General features: G+C 40.3%; 1 protein-coding gene across 3 annotated transcripts in view; it reads left to right on the top strand.

Annotated features, from left to right (window-relative positions):
* kcnab2a (potassium voltage-gated channel subfamily A regulatory beta subunit 2a) overlaps positions 1-26,239 on the top strand; it is a 103,071-nt gene that overhangs the window by 13,415 nt on the left and 63,417 nt on the right. The gene's annotated exons all lie outside the window — the stretch shown is intronic.

Here is a 26,239-nt window from a genome sequence, read left to right as displayed (position 1 = left end):
CTTTTTATTACATTCAGTGTTTCTTCACTGGTGGACATTTACACTGGTTAATCTTTTATCCGTCTTTGTGTTGATTTGAAGTCCTCTCTTTGGCTCGTTGTATAGTTTGTTTGATTTTTCTGGAGCATTCTAAATAGACAGTGAATAGTGTGTAATGCCCAAAAACTGAACACAGCACAGTGGATGTAAACAGTTTTTTTTTACAGGGAAACAAGTATTGAAATGAATTAAGGGCTGAGTTATATTGAGATATTTCCAGCCTACACTCTCATTTTGATTTTGAAATGGTGATCACATTACTGATACGACATATCTGTAGAAGCTTGTATGAATTATAAGGCTGTATTTCACCCAACCTGCACTTTGCTTTTGATCCAATAGTGAAGTTTGTTACATAACAATAAGGATGTGTTTCAAGGTCACAGAGTTTAAAATTCAACATTTATTTTAGCCCTACCTTCTCTGTTTTCCTTAGACATTTTGGGTTAACTTAAACCTGACGTTGTGATGTCTGGTTTTGCATCTTTAAGTTACACAGTATGTGACGTAAAACTAATGCTAACCAGAGACTTAGTTGGAGGAGAGATATTAGACTTGTCAACAGACAAAACGCTATTCAGAACAAGTTTAACAACCAGATTATATTGTTGTTATGTAGTTTTATGTTATTGCCTATATTTGCTGGAGTTCTAAATAGTTATTTTTCATAAACTGACCGTGCTTAGCTGGGTGTTGGTGTCAGGGACTTTTACAGCAGTGGAGCTAGCTTCTGTAAATATTCATTGTTGGGTCTCATTATAGTACTGTAGTGGAATAAGTACACTTTGTATGTTTGTATGTGTAAGTACCTTAATACTTATGCAGTACAGTACATATAGAAATATTTAGTTTTACTATAAAAAGTTTTTACAATATGTGCACCAACAAAACATTACTGGATCATTGTGAAAGTATTATTAACCCTAAATTCCAAGCTTTGACTCGTTAAACAATAACAGATACCTGGGTCACAGCACTGCCTGGTTTAGTGTTTTCATGCTCTAACAGACCTAGTTCCTTTCAAGAAGGCCCCGATAATCAGCTCATGTGGGGAGTCAACCATCGTAAAGCAGAGAAACTTGTAAATAACAATAACTTGTAAAGCTTAAATGTGGAGCTTCCCAGTTCTAAATTACATCTGAAAAGGCCAGTTCTGTTTGATGAAGGTAGGCTCTAATGTAGACAAATTCTATGTCTGTCCTTTAAAGGCTAAGCACCACTTAATGGACCTCCATTAATATTTCACATTATTTTAGTTACTGACATATATAAGTATGAATGAAAATGAAAATAGCAGCTTAATTTGCTTTAAAACTGACAATTTTATTAAATTGACAGAAAAACCCGAGCTCGCTACGGAAATTCTTGAACGCGACCGTGACGTCACTGGTGGACAACAGCTGAACAACGCAGCGGTAAAACACTGTTATGACTGACTGTTATGACAGTATCTAGCTAGCTAAATAACCAACATTATTCATGACAATAGCCTAGCAATAAGCTAAACTCAAATTTAGAGGTACCGTTATTGTTGTAAATGTGATCGAAGTCGAACTCGAATTCATCCGACACTATAAACCTCCGTAATGCAGCTACGTAGCGGAGTATAATCTGAGCCACCGAGTTTAGCAAGTCAAGCTAATGTTAACTAACACCAACTAAAACAGGCGAAGTAAGTGTCCTTACCCTGTTTACCTCCATGTTACAGAGGCTCTTGAACACCTTTCGTTGGTGTCCTTACATGCCCATATTGTTGGAAAAGTGCCAGTGAAATGAGCTACAGATAACGGAGTGAGCGGATGGTCCTTTCCAAAGTGCCCGTTTAAAGTTGACAAATTTAGTCAACGGTCTTTCAAACCTCATTCCTTCAATTAGTAAGAAATAACATGTTTTCTGACTATCAATAAACACAAGTTAGGAACTCAAATTCCACTGTATTTATTTGTTTGACACTTTCATATCGCTGCTGCTTAGCCTTTAAACGTATTCTAAACATGTCCCAGTGATGTTGACCAGTGGAAAATGTTGCAAAAATCATTTGAAAGCTATACTAGACTGTATGATAGTAGTCTGTAAAAGAGATTTTGAAATATTAAAACTGTACCCTGTGGGACATTATGATGACCACCAAATTTCAGCCTGTTCAGAAAAGTGCAAACTGCTCAGGATCTTTAATACCTCTATTCTGACAGTGCCCTTAATTACGAGTGGCCAGGCCGAGGTTGGGAAGACTAAATTCATGAAGGGACCCTTCGACTTTACTTTTGTTAAGTTTTAAAAGGTAATTATTTCTTTGGCTCTGAGACCCAAGTAGCTCCATTAGAGATTCATTAGGATTCATTCATTCATTCATTATCTGTAAGCACTTATCCAGTTCAGGGTCGCGGTGGGTCCAGAGCCTACCTGGAATCATTGGGCGCAAGGCAGGGAATACACCCTGGAGGGGGCGCCAGTCCTTCACAGGGTAACACAGACACACACACACACACATACCTATGGACACTTTTTCACACCAATCCACCTACCAACGTGTGTTTTTGGACTGTGGGAGGAAACCGGAGCACCCGGAGGAAACCCACGCCGACACAGAGAGAACACACCACACACCACACCCACGCGGACAACACACCAACTCCTCACAGACAGTCACCCGGAGCGGGAATCGAGCCCTCCAATCGAGGTCCCTGTAGCTGTGTGACTGCGACACTACCTGCTGCGCCACCATGCCGCCCATTAGGACACAGTGAAACTTAATGTGGACCAAAAGAAAGTTTGTCTGCTGTAAGATATTGGGATATGATAGTTTATGATATTTTTTCAATATCGCTTAGCTCTCATTCAGTACTTCGGCTCAACACAGTGGATGCACTGTTGACTCTGTTCGTCATCAGTATTCATGCCCAGCAGGTAACATACCTAATTTAACTAATTAAAGCTGTTTAGCTGATTAGAGACTTTTAGACCTGAGAAAACACTAAAGTGTAGAGTGCTTTACTGGACTGATGGAGTAATATTTTTGCTTTAGAGCAGCATAATGGAGATGATTTGTCATTGGCTAATCCAGACCATGTTTTAACTTAATTTGTTTTGAAGTTAATTACAAGTGAACTTGTTTACAGAAGTAGGGTTGATGTGGATAGCCATGCATTGAATGGCAACAATATGGAGGACAAACAGTTGGCGATGTGGACCATAATCATGATCTAAGGAAAGTGGTGCATGCCCTAATTCTGGTGAAGTGACAGGTAATCTGCAAACAAAGACATGTTACAGGGTTTCTTCCCTCCCCAGTTGTTTTTATGTATAAAGTATACAGACAGGACAGTTCCCTGAATGTCACCCATTTTCAGCTACAGAGGGTTAAATGGAAGGCAGTAGTTTGAATGATGGGTTAAATAAAAAGATGCGTTAACTGGAAGGAGCTGGATGAACTCTGTTTTAACTGTTTTCCAGCCAATGTCTTCAGGCGTACTTTAACAGCCACCAGACAGAGGCCCTCTGGAGTATTAGAGAGCCTCTAAATGTTTATATACTTTCCTTAGAGAAATGCCTAACTGTTCCCACTAATCATCCTGTGGTAAAGATTTAGAGGTGCTCTGTTACTTCTTTTTCTTCTTGGGCTATGCAGCAGGAAGAAGGTGTGCTCTCACAGGTGTGAAGAGCACTCAGTATTCATCACACCTGTCCGCACAGCAGGTGCATGTGTGTGTGTGTGTGTGGGGGGGGGTACGTATTTATTTAATTATTTGGGCCACCATAGCAGACAGACAAAAAATAATATGGAAGTGGAATGTGTGTGTGTGTGTGTGTGAGTGAGAGAGAGAGAGAAGGTGAGAGAAAGGAAGAAGCCAGATCCTTTCTCTTCAGGGAACAGGATATAGACCTCCCCTCCACCTGTTTTTTTTGGCATCTTCAGAGTGCTTAGCTGATTACATGTCTATTACAAAGTAAATGTCCTGCAAAAGCTGAGTAAACATTATTACAATCACTGAGTCAATACACCTCGGAGAAATTATTTAATGTTTGATCTGTAGAACATACATTTATCTTTATAGGACAGTTCACATACTTCTGTACATGTCATTTTCATATATCTTTAATATGCACATAAATCTTAATTGTTCTTTAAAGTTCTTTAACGTTTTCAGTGTTTTAAAGCCTTGAACATTTCCTTGACTTTTCAGAAGTGAATTGATCCAGAAGCTCTCAGCCTTGTCGTTGATCTATGAGCCATTGCTCGGATTGCTTGAAAATTTGTTGATAATGTTGATAATGTTGATATCTTTGTATTTAGTCTTATAATTTTGGTTGCAGCGGAATACTAATGGGTTCATCTGGGCTGCGTAAGAGCATTGCTTCAAGTAGGTCACTTTTCTCCATGTTTTTTCTGTGACCTAAAATTTTGTAATGTTAGTCTTAGCTTTTGGATCTGCCCTATGCATGTTCTGGAGTCAGGGTTGAGTATTTGAATGGTCATGAAAGACGAATATTATAGACATTTATTAACGTATCCTAACAAATGTTCAACTGTATCTCAATCTCCAGCTTAGATGTGTTTGTTCTTAATTACCCTGTCTAACCCGCGGTGCTTGTGTTGTGATCATGTCCATATGCAGCATTCTTCATCTTTCACGTCATTGATTATATTCAGCTATTTTTTATTGTTTTTAAATTAATTGCAGAGCGGCGCGGTGGTGCAGCAGGTAGTGTTGCAGTCACACAGCTCCAGGGTCCTGGGGTTGTGGTTTCAAGCCCTGCTCCGGGTGACTGTCTGTGAGGAGTGTGGTGTGTTCTCCCTGTGTCTGCGTGGGTTTCCTCCGGGTGACTGTCTGTGAGGAGTGTGGTGTGTTCTCCCTGTGTCTGCGTGGGTTTCCTCCGGGTGCTCCAGTTTCCTCCCACAGTCCAAAAACTCATGTTGGTAGGTAGATTGGCGATTCAAAGGTGTCCATCGATGTGAGTGAATGTATGAGTGTGTGTCGCCCTGTGAAGGACTGGTGCCCCCTCCAGGATGTGACCCTGTCTTGCACCCAGTGATTCTATGTAGGCTCCAGACCCACCGCGTCCCTCACATTTTGTTTTAGAGATTATTGTTTGTTGAATGCTGTTCATGTTTAAACTTTTTTCATCAGAATGTAAAATGTGTGCTTTGTTTAATAGCATCTATTAATTTCCAAGGCATCATGTTTTGGCTCATTGTCTTACTACATGATAGAGTATTGCTCAGAGAGTAACAAGACATGTGTTTTAATTTAACCAGACAAGGTTCTTCTGTGGAGTTTAAAAATCATTCTGCTGCTGATAGTGTTCACATCATTAATGAAGATAACTCTTCATTAGTCAGGTCCAGTGCACTTGCCCTGTAACATTGCCTGCAACACCTCTCATGGATGAAAGGATACGGTTTGAATAATATGCAGTGATGTTTTCTTCACACTTTCTGCTACTGAGATTTTTGTTACGGGTTGATAACAAGCTTATTCTTTAGACTTGACTGCTAATATTCTTGTGGTGTCTTTTTGTTGAAGTGGAAGTTGTTTGAGAATGCTCCTTTGTAATTCGTCTTTCCTACATCTCTCTGATACTGTTGTTTTTTTTTTTTTTTTTTGTAGTTTTATTTTGAAATAAAGAGTTTCTCTCCAAAATACATTTAAGGTTCACTGTAGCTCAAATTTGTGACCACTGAAAAACACCCATATTCCCAGTATTACGGCCATGGAGCTGTACATGGATTCACTCAAGAAAAACTACTCCAGGTTTTGGTCTTTGCTGAAGACATCACTTGATGCTTTATTAATAAATCTCTCTGCGCTGTTTTCGTGGCCTATTTGATTGCTTTTACATATTTTATAATCATATATAAAAAAGATCTGAAAATCTGCTCATTGAATTATTCCTCAACCATGTCCTGGTAAGTGTTTGAGGAGCTTGCCCAGGTTCGAGGCAAAATTTACGCTAAGGAGTGTCGTACAGTTGCGGTAGAAATTGCAGTGTCAGCATGTGTAAGCATGACTGACATTTACTAGCTGTCTATCCCCTTCTCTCATTAAAATTCATAGAGAGTATTCCCAATACCTGCTAATAATAATGAAAAGACTGAGCACTTTGCCGAGAAACTATTACACAGGAGACACAACTCTGGTATACACAAGGTTTTAACAGAATTTTTGCTTTTGCAAAAAGAGGAAGCTTTTCAAGGATCCTCTAAATGAATGAGGGATATGAATAGTGTGGTATTTTGCTGTGTACAGTGTAATTTAAGAAATATCATTTATGTACTGCTAGGTTCTTGAAGGCCACTCAGATGTGAGCAGGTTTAAGTCTGTTTTGTTTTTATTATTATGTATTTATTTATTTAATTTTTTTTTTTGTTAAACTACACAATGTTTTTCTGTAAACTTTACTTTATTACTTAAAGGCTTACAGGATCAAATCTATACAATGTAACATAGCATTGGTTCAGATTTTGATGCAGATTTTTGTGTGTGAAAAATGTAGTTAAATTGGCAGTTTATTGAATCTCATAATGCTAAAATACAAAGATGATTAGCTGATTTGGTTAAATGTTAAAACTGCGGATTTTCAGATGGTTATTAATGTATATATGATATCAGTGATATGATAAATATCATTCACAAGCAGATTTTGAACATCATCTTTTGGTGTTGAGTCATACTTTAGTGTGTCTTTAAAGGCTAAGCACCACTTAATCAAATCAAATCAAATTTATTTATATAGCGCTTTTCACAACTGATGTTGTCACAAAGCAGCTTCACAGAATTCCAGTAAGACAAGATTTGACATGAAATGTAAAGACAAATGTAAAACCCTCAAGTGAGCAAGCCAGGGGCGACAGTGGCAAGGAAAAACTCCCCCAGCTGAGGAAGAAACCTTGGGAGGAACCAAGGCTCACAAGGGCTGACCCATCCTCCTCTGGTCAATCTACTGGTGATGATAGTTAGTAGTCCATGAGAACTTCAGTGTAGGGACAGCTTCAAGGCACTTGGTGGTTGCTGGAGCGTGGGCAGCTGGTCTGAAGCGTGGAGGAGGATCTCGACAGTCATCCATCAGTGTCCAGACAGACAGGTGGGCAGTCGTTTACTCGGAAAGATGTAAAGGGATGGAATTAGTTTTGAACTGTTTTGTGTTTGTAAAGTAGAAAATATGAAAATTTCCAGAGTGTGGCTAATGACTCCGGCAGATCTGACTATGACAGCATTAACTAAAAGGAGAGAACCAGGAGGACACACAGACACGGGAGCATCCTGAAACACTGGCATCCCTCCGCTCCACCGTCAACAAACCTGAGTGATCGCGAGAAGCGGCGGGACGACAGCACCAGCTTCTCAGTATACTATAATTCCCTGTGTCCATGGACCCCCCGGATCTGCCGCCTTTATCTATGGGGAGCATTAGCTACCAAATGATAAACTAAACAAATGAGTTTTTAGCCTACATTTGAAGATTGCGACTGTGTCTGAGTCCCGAACATTTTCTGGAAGATCATTCCAGAGTTGGGGGGCTTTATAAGAAAAGGCTCTTCCCCCAGCTGAGGCCTTCTGAATTCTGGGAACATTTAAAAATCCAGTATTCTGTGATCTGAGTGAACGTGGAGGCTCATAATAGGAAATTGTATCTTGAAGATATTCAGGAGCAAGCCCATGTAGAGCTTTATATGTTAACAACAAAATTTTGTAGTCAATGCGGAATTTAACAGGCAGCCAATGAAGTGATGATAAAACTGGGCTGATATGTTCAAATTTTCTAGTTTTAGTGAGGACCCTAGCTGCAGCATTTTGAACTAGTTGAAGTTTTCTTAAATTGCTGCTGGTGCATCCTGACAGTAGTGCGTTACAGTAGTCAAGCCTTGAAGTAATAAAGGCATGTACTAATGTTTCTGCGTCCTGGAGGGATAAGGCATTTCTAATCTTAGCAATATTGCGAAGATGTAAAAAAGCTGTCCTAGTGATACTACCTATGTGTTGATCAAATGATAAATCCGGGTCAATTATGACACCAAGATTTTTTGCTGCTGAACCAGGTTTAACTGGAAAGTTAGCTAGATTTAAAATTAAGTCTGATAATTTATTTCTTGTCACTTTTGGACCCAAAAGCAGGACCTCTGTTTTGTTGCTGTTTAGAAGGAGGAAGTTACGCAACATCCAGCCTTTCACGTCTTTTACACAGTCCTCTATTTTCTTTAATCTGTGTTTGTCATCGGGCTTGGCTGAAGTATACAATTGTGTGTCGTCTGCGTAACAGTGAAAGTTAATGTCATGGTTTCTTATAACTGTGCCTAGCAGTAACATGTATAATGTAAATAATAATGGTCCTAAAATAGAGCCTTGTGGAATTCCAAATCTTACTTTAGAATAATTTGAATTTAGATTGTTTACTTTTACGAATTGATAACGTTCCGTTAAGTAAGATTTGAACCATAATAGGGCTGTCCCTGTGATTCCAACCATGTTTTCTAACCTTTCTATGAGAATATTGTGGTCTATTGTATCGAAGGCTGCGCTTAGGTCAAGAAGCACCAACAGGGATACGTGGCCTTGATCAGAGGCAAGAAGAAGATCATTTGTTATCTTGACTAGAGCTGTCTCTGTACTATGATGTTGCCTGAATCCAGATTGGAATTTTTCATATATATGATTCTTATGTAGATATGAACTAAGTTGTTGGGCCACAGCTTTTTCTAAGATCTTAGACAGAAATGGCAAATTAGAAATGGGCCTGTAATTAGACAGTGTACTAGCATCAAGATTTGGTTTCTTGATCATAGGTTTAATAACTGCTAGTTTAAAAGCTTTGGGTACATGGCCCAGACTAAGCGATGAGTTTACTATAGTTAAAAGAGGATCAATAATAGCTGGTAGTACTTCTTTGAGCAACTTTGTGGGAATTGCATCAAGTGTGCAAGTTGTACAGTTTGCGGAGGTGATAATCTTCTCTAGTTCTAATTGTGGGAGTGGGTAAAAGGTTTCAAGTCTTTCTTTTACAGTTATATTATGTTTTATTTCATTCACATCAGGTGGCAGCCAGGATGGATTTGATCCTGTGGCTAGAGTTTGTTGTCTAATATTCTCAATTTTATTATTAAAAAAGTCCATAAAATCTTTACTGGTGAGAGTTGCTGGAATTAGTTGTTCAGAACCTGCTTGATTTTTTGTAATTCTAGAAAACACACTAAACAGTGCTCTCGGATTATTTTTATTATGGGAGATCAGCGAGGCCAGATATGCTGAGCGAGCTTTAGTGAGGGCATTTCTATACTCTATAAGGCTGTCCTTCTAGGCAGAATGGAACACTTCAAGCTTGGTTGATCGCCATTTCCGCTCTAGTTTTCGTAATGTTTGTTTTAAAGTACGGGTCTTATCGTTATACCATGGTGCAAGCTTTTTCTGTCTTATACTTTTATGTTTAAGTGGTGCTACCTTTTCTAAAGTAGATCGACAGGTATTTTCTAGGTAATCAGTTAGTACATCTAGGTCCATTGGGTCTGATGGAGTTGGAACTGGGGTCGATAGTTCTGGTAGGTTTTCTATAAATTGTAGGGCGGTAGATGGTTTTATTATACGCCTTGTAGAATAGCGAGGGTTCTTACATATATTATGGATAAAACGTAGCTCATATGAAATTAAGTAATGATCGGAGATTGCTGAGGATTGCGGTAAGATATTAATTTTGTCAATGTTAAGACCTAGTGTCAGAACTAAGTCCAAAGTGTGGCTGCAGTAGTGTGTAGGCCCTGTTACATTTTGAGTAATACCAATAGAGTCTAAGATTGAGGTAAATGCCTTTTTAGTGGGTCACTTTCCTTCTCAAAATGGATATTGAAATCTCCTACAATTATAACTTTATGATTGCACACCGCTAGGTCTGTAGCAAAATCGCTGAATTCTTTCAGAAATTCTAAGTAAGGCCCTGGTGGTCTGTAAATGTTGCATAATAAAAATGCGTCCTTTTTTGTGACCGGATTTGTAATAATAGTGGAGAAAACCTCAAAAGAAGAGAAGGTGTCACATTGTTTAAGACTAATTTCTAGGGTATTTTGGTAAATTACACATACTCCACCTCCTTTGCCTGATATTCTTGGGCTATGTGCATAATTATAGCCTAGGGGGTGGCTTCATTTAGTGCTAAATATTCATTTGGTTTAACCCACGTTTCCGTGAGACAGAAAACATTGAATTTATGATCACTTTTAATATCATTTACGATGAGTGCTTTTGAGTTTAGTGATCTTATGTTGAGTAACCCAAATTTTAGTTCTGAGGTGTTGCTGCTAGGTGTTGTGTATGATTTAATATTGATTAGGTTGCTGAAACAGGCTGATTTTGTTTTTCTACTTTTACATTTAGTTCGGGGGAAAGACACAGTCTCAATACAGTTGAACCTGGGTGACGTCTCAAGACAGTTCGCAGACGGTCGGTTTAGCCTGTCTGTCTGCGGCCTGGTCCCGGCTCTGGATTGTCAGCAGCTATCTACACTACTCTGCTGACTAACTAAAAGACTATGTGCTATACTGCAAGAAAGTAAGGCAGCACCCTCCCGCGTGGGGTGGATACCATCCCTACCTATAAGACCAGGCTTGCCCTCAAAACGTAACCAATTGTCTATAAAGCCCACTTGATTTTCGGAACACCACTTGGACATCCAGCAGTTTAACGCCCAAAGTCTGCTGTAAGCTTCGTCGCCACGCCGCATTGGTATGGGGCCAGAGCAGATTACGGCATCGGACATCGTCTGGGCCAGTTTAATCACCTCTGTAATATTACCCTTAGTTACCTCAGACTGCCGCAGACGAATATCATTGGCCCCTACATGAATGACTACCCTCGAATATCTCCTATTAGCTGACAGTCTAAGGTTGCCACTAATATCCGGCGTTCTGGCTCCCGATAAACAGCTAACTGTTACTGCCGGCGCCCCTAAAGGAGTAGCTAATTTCACGTGCCGAACAATAGAGTCTCCTATAACCAGAGCACTCTTAACAGGCTCCTCAGCGGGTGCTTCGCTGAGCAGGGCAAACCTGTTTGACACGCGAATCGGAGGAGCGTGGTGTCCCGGTGGGCTAGCTTTGGCCTCAGCGTTAGCATCAGCCTTAGCTTTCCGGCTATGACGCCGAGACGTCACCCATTCACCCCGCTGTGAGGGCTCTAACGCCGGAGTCGTGGGGGTGCTAACTCTCCCTAAGGCACCCGGAGTTGCTAACACTGAATCTCGCTGTTTATCCCTCAACAATAATAAGCTCCGGATGCGCACTTCTAGCTGGTCCACTTTATCCACCAGAGAGCTAACTAGCTGACACTTACTACAAATACAACCACTATATTTATCGCTAGAGGTGGAAAAGGGCGTTAAACTAAACATGCCACACTCTGAGCAGGCAAAACAGCCAGTAGTAGCCATGGTATTGCAGGTACTTACCGCTTTTAGTGAATTTTAGTAACTTACACCAAGAACGTTACTCCAGGGTCCGGTGGCAGTTTTAGTGCCTCTGTAATGAATATTCCTGCAGAGACAATCTAAAAGATAGATCTATGGATGGTTAGTAGGTTATAAAAACAGATATAAATATAGAAATAACAATGGAAACGAGTAAACAGGAAAACCCGAGCGATCAAAACAGCTTCCAAACGGGTACAGAAACAGCCAAACGGGTTGCCAGATCTCTTAATCACTTAATGGACCTCCATGAATATTTCACATTATTTTAGTTACTGACATATATAAGTATGAATTAAAATGAAAATAGCAGCTTAATTTGCTTTAAAACTGACAATTTTATTAAATTGACGGAAAAACCCGAGCTCACTACGGAAATTCTTGAACGCGACCGTGACGTCACTGGTGGACAACAGCTGAACAACGCCGCGGTAAAACACCGTTATGACTGACTGTTATGACAGTATCTAGCTAAATAACCAACATTATTCATGACAATAGCCTAGCAATAAGCTAAACTCAGATTTAGAGGTACCGTTATTCTTGTAAATGTGATCGAAGTCGAACTCGAATTCATCCGACACTATAAACCTCCGTAATGCAGCTACGTAGCCGAGTATAATCTGAGCCACAGAGTTTAGCAAGTCAAGCTAATGTTAACTAACACCAACTAAAACAGGCGAAGTATGTGTCCTTACCCTGTTTACCTCCATGTTACAGAGGCTCTTGAACACCTTTCGTTGGTTTCCTTACATGCCCATATTGTTGGAAAAGTGCCAGTGAAATGAGCTACAGATAACGGAGTGAGCGGATGGTCCTTTCCAAAGTGCCCGTTTAAAGTTGACAAATTTAGTCCATTTTCTGGATATTTTGGGATCTTTGGGCCATTTGTGCACAGATGTCCCACTGTACATTGAATTATTGCAGCCAAAAACAACACACCTTTTCATCATTTTGCACTAAATTAAGTGCAGCTTCTAGAGTTGTTGTCCACCATCTACATCACAGGCAAGACGCCTATTAGAGTTTCTGAACACCGTTGGGGGGGGACCAACGGTCTTTTAAACTTTATTCCTTGAATTAGTAAGAAATAACATGTTTTCTGATTATCAATAAACACAAGTTAGGAACTCAAAGTCCACTGGATTTATTTGTTTGACACTTTCATAGAGCTGGTGCTTAGCCTTTAACACACAGGTTCATAAATATTTAGTGAACTAACCCTACAGGTAAAGCATGGGGCAAGGGCCTACAGAACACGACAGAATTAATTTACTGTTAGCTTTGGGTTTTCCAGAGAGCATATGCTTCAGTTGTATGGCTGGATGTTGTCAGTTTTAGTGACAGTCATTTTTCACACACTACATAATGAATCTGTTTATCGGTTTGGCTCTGGCTCTCATATTTGCTGCGATACACAATGGCTGTTGCCCACTCTGCAGTGTTGACACTGGCCTGTAAATGTAAATCTCTACTGGCCAGCTGAAAATTGTTGCACTCAACCAGATAGAAGAAACTAGTCATATTACATCACACAAAGCTCGTTCTACACGCACACGTGAGTCGGCTAAAGGGAGAGCCCAAGGCTAAAAGAGGGGAGGGCACGAGAATAGCAGTAATGTATGCACATACATCCACACACACGTACACACAAGCACACCGTATGCCGAAAGGACAAATTTAAGGGAATGGGGTGCGGTTTGACTTTACTGCTGAGTAAAGCACTCACTTTCTATTCTGCAGCTGCTCTCTGACCTATGATAATATGGTGTATGAGGGATCTGACCAATGGCATCCGATTCCTCCTCTGTAGCAACATGTGTGCACGTGTGTGTGTGTGTGTATATGAGAACAGGCAGCGATATGACCACTCGCTGTGCCATGTCCTGAGTAAGAGTGGGTGATAGGGCACATATTGAGCCCTTCACTTTTTCAGTGGCTTGAAGCTGATGATGCCTCAGCAAGATGGAGCACTGCAGCCTTTCACAGGACAAGATGCTGTTTGAGCACTTAAATCAAACGTGGCTGTGCTTGAAGGATAATATAATGATAAATTGTTCAGGACTTCATGATTCTGAGCATATTCTGGAAACTGTAACTTTTACAATTTATTTGTTTTTATTTTACAGGAATTTAGAAGGACATTCTTATGTGGCAAATAGAGTTGGGAATAGTTGGTGATGCTGCAAGATCTAAAAGAGCATAACTGGATCTTGCTTGACAATATTTAATAACCAAACTGTTTTGAGACTATTTTTAAATGTGGTGTTACTGTCTGACATGGTACACTATGGGCCAGATGTGCAGACAAGGGCAGACCCTAACATGAGCATTGAACATATTGTCTACTGTGGGGCCAGAGTACGCCAACGGGGCAAACACAAATGCTAGGTTGGTCTGCCATGGCTGTTTATGTGTGTGAAATCTTCTCTTCATTCAACTCATTAAAACATTGTTATTTGTGTCTGTTCGTGCTTGGTCTCTGTACTCTGGCTTTTAAAATCTTGTTACATCATTATCACACTGTCATTTTTGCGGTATTACCCACCTCTATATATGAGATCTTTGGAGTTCCTTGTAATATTGTTAAATACAGAAAATATTCCTTCAAATTTGTCATTTGACATCACAACCGTTCACTAAATCTGCTTGTTTACAGGGTGGTGCTACTGGTGAAATTGTTGATTGATTATTATGAAAATATGCAAACACTGTATAGATAAACCCATGGAAAACACATCTAAATTAAGCCCTAATAGAACACATTACGGAGCCCTTTGCATGTCATCTGTGGTCATTGCTTTATTCAGTGCTAGAGTCGTTTTTCTCCTCCAATGCTCCCGGAGCTTCTATTCTTGGAGCACTGCATGCTCTTTTCATACTAACACATAATAATGTGTTTGCACAAAGCTTGGATTTCTCCAAGCACTGTGTTTAATCTTGATTAAGTGCATGTAATGGCTTATAAGAGCAGCCTAGAGATGGGATGTCCCGCGGCCGATTGTGCCGCAGGCAGGCCAGCAATGGCGTCAATGAGTCACACATGTGGACATGTATGTAATTAGACAGATGACCTGTGCATTTTATTCATGCATTTGTGAACATTATAAATAGATATTGGTCAACTCCCCCAGGGAGAGAGAAGCAACCACCACATGTACTACATCATGCTGCTATAAATTGGGCTGAAAGATATATATATATATATTTCCCTCATTAATTACTAGATCAGAGTTCACACCAGTGTTGCTGAGAAGGAGGATGCTTAGTTCTCATTTAGACCAGCAGGACTAAGATCCTGTCTGAGGATAATCTGGGCACAGCAGTACAAAATTAAGAAATACATTGAGAATTTGCAGCATTCGGTATTTTCAGAAGGCGTCCCAAAGACATTCAATTAAATCGCTAGTCTAGGTAAGTGTTGTTTTTACTGTATGACGTCTCAGTGTGATATCTAGATTGAATGGGTGCATGACTGAAATGTTTGTTAGTGGTCTGATAATTTTATTATGCTGTAAGTAGGGTATATTTTGTGAGAATATTGTCAGTTAAAGGAACACTAGGTAGTATTTCTACCTTCAAAATCTTTTGCGATGTTTCACTAACCTGTAATAGGTAAAATAGGGCCTCTGTTGTTGCTGCACCGGGTTTAGCACTGCAGAACCTGCACTTTGTAATTTGTGGAGGAGGGTAGGAAACTGAATCCCTCTCCCTCTCTTGGTTTCTGGACAGTGATGTACGACTTAATTAAATTCTGCAGCTGCAGGGGGAGCCCAAGAGCAAAAATACCAAAAATCAGAGGTCTCCTTCACTTTATTTAATGCTTGGTTTACATGTCCTATAACCCATTATGCACTGCTAATCCTGTAAGCTAAGGAATCCACCCCAGTACTGTCCCAGTGTTCCATCTTGTCTCTTAAAACAGTTACAGTTACATACCTTTGTCATCCTGGAATGTGGAAATGACAGTGTTATGTTCTGTACAGACATGAAGTGGAGAAACCACTGCGCATACATGGCCTACAATCCAGATCCTGAGAGACTGGTGTAATCATTCCCTCCAGGCAAAAGAAGCGTAATCAAATGCAACTCATTTTTGGGTGAGGAGCGTGTATACAGTTTACGATGTAAATATGAGTTGTCCACTAGCAGAAGTCATATTTGACATAAATCATAAGTGAAATGTATAGTAGATGGTGAAATCTGTGCACGAGTACAATGTGCATAGGTCCTGTTGCTTGAGAGCTACGGTGGTCCATTGTGGTTTTTAGACTAGGAGCCTTATTTCTCAGAGACCTCAGACCATCTAACAACACCGATAGATGATCTCATGTCTTATTTGTTCATAAAATTATATTCAGTATCCCAGATCATATGAGAAGTCTTGCTTTGAGATTTCTCTTTTTCAATATTTGATTACAAGTTGTTAACATTTTTCATGCATAATTATGATTTTAATATATTTTAAAGTTGCTATGATATTCATTCATTATCTGTAAGCGCTTATTCAGTTCAGGGTCACGGTGGGTCCAGAGCCTACCTGGAATCATTGGGCGCAAGGCGGGAATACACCCTGGAGGGGGCACCAGTCCTTCACAGGGCAACACACACACACACATTCACTCACACACTCGGACACTTTTGAGTCACCAATCCACCTACCAACGTGTGTTTGGACTGTGGGAGGAAACCGGAGCACCTGGAGGAAACCCACGCAGACACAGGGAGAACACACCACACTCCTCACAGGCAGTCACCCAGAGGAAACCCACACGGACACAGGGAGAACACACCACACTCCTCACAGACAGTCACCCGGAGGAAACCCACGCAGACGCAGGGAGAACACACCACACTCCTCACAGACAGTCACCCGGAGGAAACCCACGCGGACACAGGGAGAACACACCACACTCCTCACAGACGGTCACCCGGAGGAAACCCACACAGACACAGGGAGAACACACCACACTCCTCACACACAGTCACCTGGTGTGGGAATCGAACCCACAACCACCAGGTCCTCTGCTGGGCCACCGTGCCACCCTTGCTATGATATTATTTTAACTAATATGTTATGTCTGGTGCTAGTCAGTCAGTCCGGAAATAAACAATGATTGAAAAAACTGAAATAAAAGCAAACTATCAATGTACATTAACAATTTACAAATTAAGGACAAATTTCTAATGTTTGGAGAAAAATGAGTAAGTGTTGCAAACTTAAGCTGAGTATTTACTTCTACTTCTGTTTCTGCTTGACATATTGGCCCAATGTGTGGTTTCTAACACTGTGTATATATATAGTGTCTTAAGTGGTGGACAATGAAAGGTTATTGCTTTATGACAGAGGCTAAAGTGGTTTCAATATTTCTTCATCAGTGTCTGCCTAGTCAGCCTCTTCCTGATTCTTTAGTCAACTGCAGTTTTCTTTTAAAACCCTTTGGCCGCTCCCCCCAGACCCCCCACCCACCTTACTGTCCACAGGATGTGTTGGGCAGCTGCTGCAGGCAGCCTCTTCTGGAGGCAGTTTTTGAGCCTGCTCACACAGCTTGGTGCGGCTTGCTGCATTTGCGCCACATTTCATTAGTTATTCTGGACCATTCTCGAAGCATTTTCCCCCTCAGTTAGCAGCAGCATCCGTCAAAATGGCATTTCAGCAACCTGAGGGGAAGATTCAATCAGTTATTGCTCTTGCTGCTACAAATGGGAGATGGAAAATATCAGAAGGGGACAAGATATAGAAAAAAAAAATACTGGCTGAATTATTTAGTAGTGGTGTGTTTCAGAGAAAGGGGCATACTTACATAGAGAAACAGAAAGAATATGTATCAAACACCCTTGCTGCAATGCGTTTCTTCTTCTGCTCTTTTTCAGCTTGGCACAGAGATGTTTTACTGATTTTGCAGTGGCTATGAAATAAAGAGAATGCTTACGAACACCACCAGGCCATTCTGGCTCCTCTCCAGTTTACTGTTTTGTTATCTGAGGGACGATGCACCAGTGCAGTTTGCTTTGCCTTTACTGGGGAGCTGGGTAGTCTCCCTGCATCAGTGTAAATCCCGCTGTCTGTATATCTGACCAAACGTTTGATGCCCAGGTTTACTTACGCATGGCCTGAGGTGTATGTCCATTTATATAACAGAGATTGGACATACAGAGAGAGGGACGGGTTTTGTCTTTCACAAACAAACACACACCCACACTTCTCTATTTCTCATAGGCCAACTGACTGTGGCCGCAGCAGTTAAAAGAACGCTCTCATGGAAAACAAATTTGGCTTCCCCAAAAATTGATGTTGCAGACCCCCCCCCCCCCACACACACACACTCACATTATTAACTTACAGTGCCCAGTGCATTTTGCATGTCATTCTAGTGGCCCTACTGACTTGGTTTCACTTGCAATGTCTGGCCTTTTTAGGCCCCATCCACATGGATCTGGATATTTTTTAATACTGAGATTTTCCTCCATCTGTTTTTGAATTCATGCTTGTCCAGGTGAATATGAAAATGTTTGTAATGCCAGTCCAGTAGGTGGCTATAGTATCTCTTAAAGATGGATGTTAAAAACACCATGAGGCGTGAGAGAAACAGGTTTAATCCCAAATCACAAGTCATGAAATCTCCAGATTGAAGTGCGTTTTCAAAAAACTCAGAATGCTGCTTTTGTGTGAATAGGAGGCTGAAACAGACAAAAAAAATTTCATTTTTAAAAATATCCGGATCCAATTGGACAAGGCCTTTGAGAAGCCCCCAAGCATGACCTCTTCCACTCACTGGTCTTTTCCCCTCTTTGGCAGAAGTGACCTTCCTCTCCAGTCTGTGAGAGAGTGAGAGAGGTCGATCTTTTTTCTACTCTTTACATTATGAAGTTATTTTTAATATACCCCCACTCCCCACCACTTTTACTGCACACCTATGCAGAATCTAATCCCACTCTCCCTTTATGGATATAAACCCTTAGTCCTCTCAGTAAAAAACAAATGACTTGATTTGAAAGACTGCAGTGGTTTTGAAACTGAACACTGGTTCCAACCAAGCTGTAGTACTGTGCTCTGCAGGGCCAGCAGAATGAGCGTAGCTCCCCGGTTGGCTGTGCCAAACGCAGGGGCGTGAAACTGGCACAGTGCAAGTCTCTGCTTTCGGTGAGAGAATATCGAGAGTGAGTGAAAGCCAGCGAGGGCTTCCCCAACCCCACTGCAGCAGTGCAGAAGAGACACACTTATTGTAACATAGAGCTAGCAACGGCTGTTCATTATACCTCATGTAAAGGCTTCTGCTGCTGTTTTGTTTTGTTGTACAATGCTCTAGATCTTGTACCTATCACAGTTTCTGGTTAATTGTTTGTAAAAAGTGGCTTTAAAAAAAAAAATTGGCTGTCCTGGAGGGCCAGTATCCAGCAAATTTTGTTTATACCTCTGCTTACACACACCTGAGTCAACTCAACTGTTAATTGCCAGGTTTATGGGGTGTGTTTTAGCAGAGCAATCACCAAACTTTGCTGGATACTGGCCCTCCAGGACTGGAGTTGGGCACCCCTGGTCTATCGCAGTTCTCTGGTTGTTTACATTCCGTTTTTAAGGTGGAATGGTGTGTTTGAGGGGAACCACCCGACTGTTTTTATTTGAATTACCTCAGAAACTCATTTGTAACTCAAGTGAATCAAAACAGCAAAAGTAAGTCTATATTACCCACCCATGGAGCAGTCATGAGAAACATCCTCAGTTCAGTTAGTGATGCACGATATATCCTCAACCAATATATTTGCCGATATGTGGATTTTTTTTTTAGTTATTGGTAAAATACTCCAAATGCCTCTGCCATGAGCAGAGAAAGAAACCGGACTGAGCCAGTTTGTGTTTTCACTGGTTTCCAGTGTACAAAGGGAATAATACAAAAATGTTCAAATGTCTCAGGCAATACATATTTGCTGATAATCTCTGTTTGATGTCTCAGGGCAACATTAAACCATTTTAGATGTATTCTTACCTTTGGAGGATGTATGAATTTTTCAGATGAGTTTAAAATTCACATATCTTTCTTTACGCTCTCTTAGAATCTGTACGGATCAAACTCGTTATCTTGTGATGATAGGACCAATGGTTAGCAATGTGTTACTCAAAGACTCAGAAATACGTTTGAGTATGTTTTCATATTTCTGTAGAAGGAAGAGAAACCACTTTTTGGGCTTTATAGTTAGAAGCTCTTTTACATGTGTTGTTTCCCTTTCCTTTTCTGTAAAGCTTGAATTGTTTAGCTACGTTGTGATGGCCTGTTTTAGTGAATCTGTAACTTTGGCCGACCATGCATAATAATGCTACACCAAAGCCTCCTGCTCTGCAACACTCCAAACAAGAGAGAACAAGATAGACTGTGTTAGAAATGTTATTAAATAGGCTACTTACATAAATGTATTTTTTTTTTCCTCCCATGACAGTGGTTCTGATGCAGTACTGCTGACCTGTGCCACTACTGTAATCAAGGACCCTATGTCTCATCTAAGAGAGTCCCATTTTCAGGAGCCTGCCTTTATAACTGTGACTTTTTCTGTGTATGTGTAATGTAAAGACAAGCGTAAACTGTTTCTGTAAAAGCAGCAGTGACTTTGGGAAATGTAATTCATATTTAGTGTCTTATCTCACTCAGTGTGTCCATATTCTCCTAATAGCCGAATGGTTAACAATATGGTGCCTGGGCAATCTTGGTAGTCTCAGGTTATACATATTCCCTGATAATCTCTGTCAGTTGTCTCTGAGATACACAAAACCATTTTATTTGTACTTAGAATTGGAATAGTTGTGCATTTGCATAGTCCAATCAGTTTTGGCTTTGTTAATATCTGGCATTAACACAAGTCTTGAATGTGTCTCTTAATGCTTGCATGTGATATTTCTTGAACACCAAAGAATTTCTGGAGAAACTGTGGAGTATCGTGTCCATAGATGTATCGGAGTGTTTGTTCACACATGCAGCGCACAGCAGGAGATTTTCTGCATCAGGTGTGCTCTCGCAGTGGGAAATGAAACACATGCTTTAGGCATGGCGCAGCACCTGGGCTTCACATGCAGGAGAAACTCCAGAACATTTCCCATGCCGTTCTCACATGCGCTGACTCTGACTTTACCCGGAGTCTTTATTAGAGCGCGAGGAGGATAAAGTCCGGGTAAGGTCTGGGATGAATGTTGCAGGTGGTAGCGTTCACACATACAACTGCTCTGGGAAAACTCCGGAACATTTCTGGATTAATGTGCATGTGTGAAATGGGCTATAGAATTAAATTGCCTTTTTTTTTAAAATAAGGTGGCAATGGATTCCGGGTTAGTGGTGCATTTTAGGTTGCTGTTTCTCACCTGCCTCAGGTGACAGTGGCGCTCCTGTTGTCACTCTTAGAAGTGACCTTCGTCGAATACTGGACATGTCCCTCTGGTGCCTATGTCATACACACAGTTGGAGCCACTTATCCATGTTTGTAAGGGTACTTGTGGTGACCTTTTGCCATGCACACCCTCTGTGTCCTGGGTAACTGCTTGCCTGCTGAGTTAGCTGACCTTTCTGTTCAACTGTGCTTTGACAATGCTAAAGGATTCTTCTGCTCTCTGTTTGAGACTTCTCTTCAAACCTTCATTTGACCTTTTTCTTCTCCATCTCTCACTTTCTGACAAACGTCATGTTAATTCTGGAATTGCACCATGTGTGTCCCATCAGTGCAGCTAATTGGAGGCTGCCCGGAGGTAATATGCCAGTTGATTGGTGCTGGAAATGCTTTTTTCACTCTTTCATGAAAGACCTGTTTCCTTTCAGAAGGATGCTACTTGAGTCAGATATGTGTTGCTACATTCTCTACAACACAGTGCTAGGTTAGGAGGAGCTATTTACAAAAAAAAGAAAAAGAAATCCAGTTTAGAACTTAAAATGGAAATAAAGCATGTCTCTTTTTAATATACATTTGAATATTATAAATATTATACAAATAAGTGTAACCTGTCAGTACAGCGCCCAAATCTAAAGATGTGATGGAATGGTGTTCTTCCTGTTTATTTTTCTGTAACCCGAGGTGTCTGTAATGAGTAATGGCTTGTAGAGCTGTTGCGTTTGTACCGTGAGCTGGAGTTGAGTGGAATCAGACATGTTCTAGGTCCACATGTAGGGTAACCCAAAAACCCAGAGGTATTGATTAGCTCTTACACACTGGAAGTTAAAGATTCTGGAAACAAGGTATTTTAATATGTGTGAGGGGGTTTGAAATTGTGAACCATGAACAACACAACTGACCTCCTGTCTGAAAAGCAGAAGTCAACCCTTGCTGAATAATGTATGAGATTATTATCACAAGGACCACTCATAAGAACAGACACCTTGAAAGAAATTAAAGCTGCAGTATAATATTTGTTTGTTAAAATTGAAAAAGTGGCATAACTGACACGACGAAAAGATATCTGCTGCTGCAGGCCACCCTGTGAAGCCTGAAATAGTCATTCAACCATCAGCTCTGTCTGGTTGGCCCTATCAAAACAGTGTTTGCAGAGTTAAAACGAAAATTCTTTGGACCCGAGTCCACAGATCATTCTCGGTGGGAGTTTTTCAGACCATGTAAGACATCTTAAGGTTTTAAAGTCAAGCACAGGCTACATGAGAATACATCAAGCTTTTGTAAAATTCTCTCTCCAGTTCTTAATCCTCATCAATTCCTCTCTGACTCCCCCAAACACACACAATGCCTCCTTTGGGAAAGGATGAAAGTACATGTGCTACCTACTAACCAGGTAGCTCCCACCACCACTTCCTTTTGAAGTGCAACTGGACAGCCCCATGCTCTGGAGGAGAATGCCAACTGCCTAGATATGTCACATTAGCTAACTGACACCAGTGCCAGCTAATACAGCATGTACTTGGAGATGAAGGGAGAATGGTAGTTATCCTACCCACTCAGAGCATTTGAGCTCTCTTTGTTTATGTTCACACAGCAGGTAAAAGTCCCACAAATCCCAACATTTCTTCATAGGTGACACGGATATGTCATTTGAGTGGCTTTGTGAACAGCACAAATCACAATGAATTTGACTTTTTAAAATCAGATATGGGTAACATTCGTATGTGGTATTGAAATCCAATCCACACCCAGTCTGTGGCAATGAGACTGAAATGCCAGATTTTAATTCATGTGACATTTACGTCACTCAGGCCACTGAAAATGAAGCTGTTTTGATATTTTCTACATTTTACTTGGTCAAGAGTTCATCTTGTTTTCACTCTTAAGAAAGATAAATATCCATGTAACCACATGTGTTTTACAGCATGCTGTTGCTATTCACAGTATTACACCTTGTGTAAAGGTCTTGCAGACTTACAAACGCTGGACGTTTACAGTTTGACATGAAATAATAACCTTACTCAAATTCAGCCATTCTCAGAAATTAAGGTATTGTTGTCTTCCTGCTGAACCAGGGCTTTCAGGTTTGATCAGAAGCTCTCTGATCAGAATGCTCAGCAAAGTTTTGTGTCCTCAAATGCCTTTCCCTGCAAAACAAAAAACCACAATAACCAACTCCTCAATGATTCCCTTTGAGGTTTCAACTCCAAACTACATTAATGCATCTCAATGCATCCATTGCTTTACTACTCTAGCAGCAGCTGGACAAGCAGAGAGTGCCTCTGTTGAAAGGAGCTCCATGTGTAGAGCTGCTGATAGCACTGTGGAGCGTGTGTCCATTAGCGCAGTAAATCTGAGCTCAGGTTCTGGTCGTTGTAGAATGGTTTGAGACAACCTTGCTTTCCGCAATGCTGCAGTTCCGCAGCTTCTCTGCACCAGCCGCCATGATGTCATTGGATCCCATTATAAGCGATGAGCTGCTAAAGACATTCTCACTTTTTGTACTTGGTAGACTTTGCTCAGGGCTTGAACACTGCAGTGTCTCAACTTGGGAATATCAGCAGTCTGTTGTTTAAGTGTGATCAGTTTTTTCAAGAGCTCCTGGAAAATTAGTACATGTGCAAAAGGGAGCTTTTATTGCGGTGTGTGAAATCACAGATGTGGGGTTAGTCAAATTACGTGGGCTACTGATTTGACTACATTACTAGCAGCATGTGCTATTGTAACAAAATCAGGGTGATGAGAAAAAGACCGAAATACGATTAACAAATATGATTTTCTACATCAAATTTCATCATTGCCTGCTGTGCCTGAGGACATGATTCTGTCATGTGTTATTTTGTGCTAAAAGTGAACAACATGCACCTATTTACTTGATATTTAACATGGTATTAAAAGAAGGCATTTGAGGCCTTTTTGATCACATTTAAAATAAGAGCACCTCTTAAGTCTTTTCAGTCGTTAGAATTTCAGTCTTTCACATCAGAGCTTTGTTTAAAGGCTAAGCAGCAGCTCCATGAAAGTGTCAAACAAATAAATCCAGTGGAATTTGAGTTCTTAACTTGTGTTTATTGATAGTCAGAAAACATGTTATTTCTTACTAATTCAATGAATAAGGTTTAAAAGACCGTTGTTCCACCTCCACCCCCCCCCCCCCCCCCCCCCAAAGGGTGTTCGGAAACTCTAATAGGTGTCTTGCCTGTGACGTAGATGGTGGACAACAACTCTAGAAGCTGCACTTTATTTAATGCAAAATGACGAAAAGGTGTGTTGTTTTTGGCTGCAATCATTCAATGTACAGTGGGACATCTGTGCACAAATGGCCCAAAGATCCCAAAATATGCAGAAAATTGGCTAAATTTGTCAACTTTAAACGGGCACTTTGGAAAGGACCATCCGCTCACTTCACTCATTTCACTGGCGCTTTTCCAACAATATGGGCATGTAAGGACACCAACGAAAGGTGTTCAAGAGCCTCTGTAACATGGAGGTAAACAGGGTAAGGACACTCACTTCACCTGTTTTAGTTGGTGTTAGTTAACGTTAGCTTGACTTGCTAAACTCGGTGGCTCAGATTATACTCGGCTACGTAGCTGCATTACGGAGGTTTATAGTGTCGGATGAATTCGAGTTCGACTTCGATCACATTTACAACAATAACGGTACCTCTAAATCTGAGTTTAGCTTATTGCTAGGCTATTGTCATGAATAATGTTGGTTATTTAGCTAGCTAGATACTGTCATAACAGTCAGTCATAACGGTGTTTTACCGCTGCGTTGTTCAGCTGTTGTCCACCAGTGACGTCACGGTTGGTTGTGATTTGGTGTTGAAACTTTAAGTCAGCCAACAGAGTCTTTGAGTCATGTTACATTAAATGAGAGTAATATTATCACTACTGTTGATATCTTTGTCTTGTATGCGTAAACGTTACATTAAACATTTAAGTGTTAAAAGTATATATTCACTACAGTTTGTGTAAATGATAACCAGGCTCATGAATCTGAGAGTGTAATTCTCACATGTACAAAATGGAAATATTTCTGCTTTCTTCTGCAAAACGCTTATATTTACCACTCACCTGTTAAATATAAATTTAGATGTAAATAACCTTTGTTATTTACAAGTAGAAAGATTTTAGTATTAAAATGACAGCAGCACTTTTTGCTGTTTTTCTACTAGATTTCCATCTCTAGAATTGACTCCAGATAATTGAAGTCAAGCACAAAAGAAAATATCCAAAAACACTGACCTCATTTTGTCATTGCTCTGTCTAGGGCAGAATCAGATATTGGTAGACCGTACACCTCCCAGTGGCAAAACCTGTAATGATGATAAACACGCCCATTTGCAGGTGAGCAAAGCCTAACATTTGCCACATTGTGTGTCCTTCAGCAGTGCATTTAGGAAAGAAAAGATTAATATTCAACTTTCTTGAGTATGAATATCAATCATTTTTTCTTCTTATCATGTTCCAGATGTGAAATACTTCCCTAGTGCTTTTCTTGCATAATAAGGAAAATAAGACTGAGTCATTGGAGGACAAAGAAATCACAAGACATCACTTTTTATATTGTCATTCTATCAGAACCTGTATTTATCCAGCATCTTCACACTAGTGCTTTGGAAAGACGATCTCTTGGATAGTTTATCTTCATTAGCAACATTCACTGGAATATGATTGTGTGTGTACGAGGAACACTACCTTACCCACACATACACACATACACACAACCTTGGATTAGTTTGAAGGTGCTCTATTTAATGTGATCCAGAGTAAAATTGAATCATTGAACCAAAAAAAAAATAATAAAAACAAAATATATATATATATATATATATATAACCCGAGGACCTTCTGTATGTATGGATGGATGTGTGTGTGTGTGTGTGTGTGTGTGTATATATATATATATGTATATATATATATATATATATATATATACACAAATAGCTAAGAAAATGTATTGCTTTTTACTGCAGTGTGGAGTCTCCCACTGTCAAACTGTCTCCCACAAGAGAAGGATGGAAATTTTCCTTTGTTGCCGTCTTGACACATTTTGAGCAGTGGGCAAAGTCTGTATTAAAGGAGTCCTTGAGAAGAGGAAAGACCTCATTCCCAGTGGAAGTCTACCTTGAAATGGAGATTGATGTAAGGACAAAGTCACCTTGATAAGGCAGGCAGGCATGATGCAGTCCATTTCACACATAAGGTTAATGAGGAGTGAAATAAGAGACCTGTGTGAATAATGTGTTGTATGGTTCTGTTTGGGCTGTGACACTTGAGTTTTATGCTTTATATAACATACATTAGGTACTGTTTGACCTGTTATTATTTATAATAATGGACTTAAACATCCTGTCTAACACAATGTTGTGTGCAGA

This window comes from Hoplias malabaricus, chromosome 5, assembly GCF_029633855.1.
Source record: "Hoplias malabaricus isolate fHopMal1 chromosome 5, fHopMal1.hap1, whole genome shotgun sequence".
Classification (NCBI taxonomy): Eukaryota; Metazoa; Chordata; class Actinopteri; order Characiformes; family Erythrinidae; genus Hoplias; species Hoplias malabaricus.
Note: the sequence above shows the minus strand (reverse complement) of the source record. Positions and strands in the feature narration are given on the sequence as shown.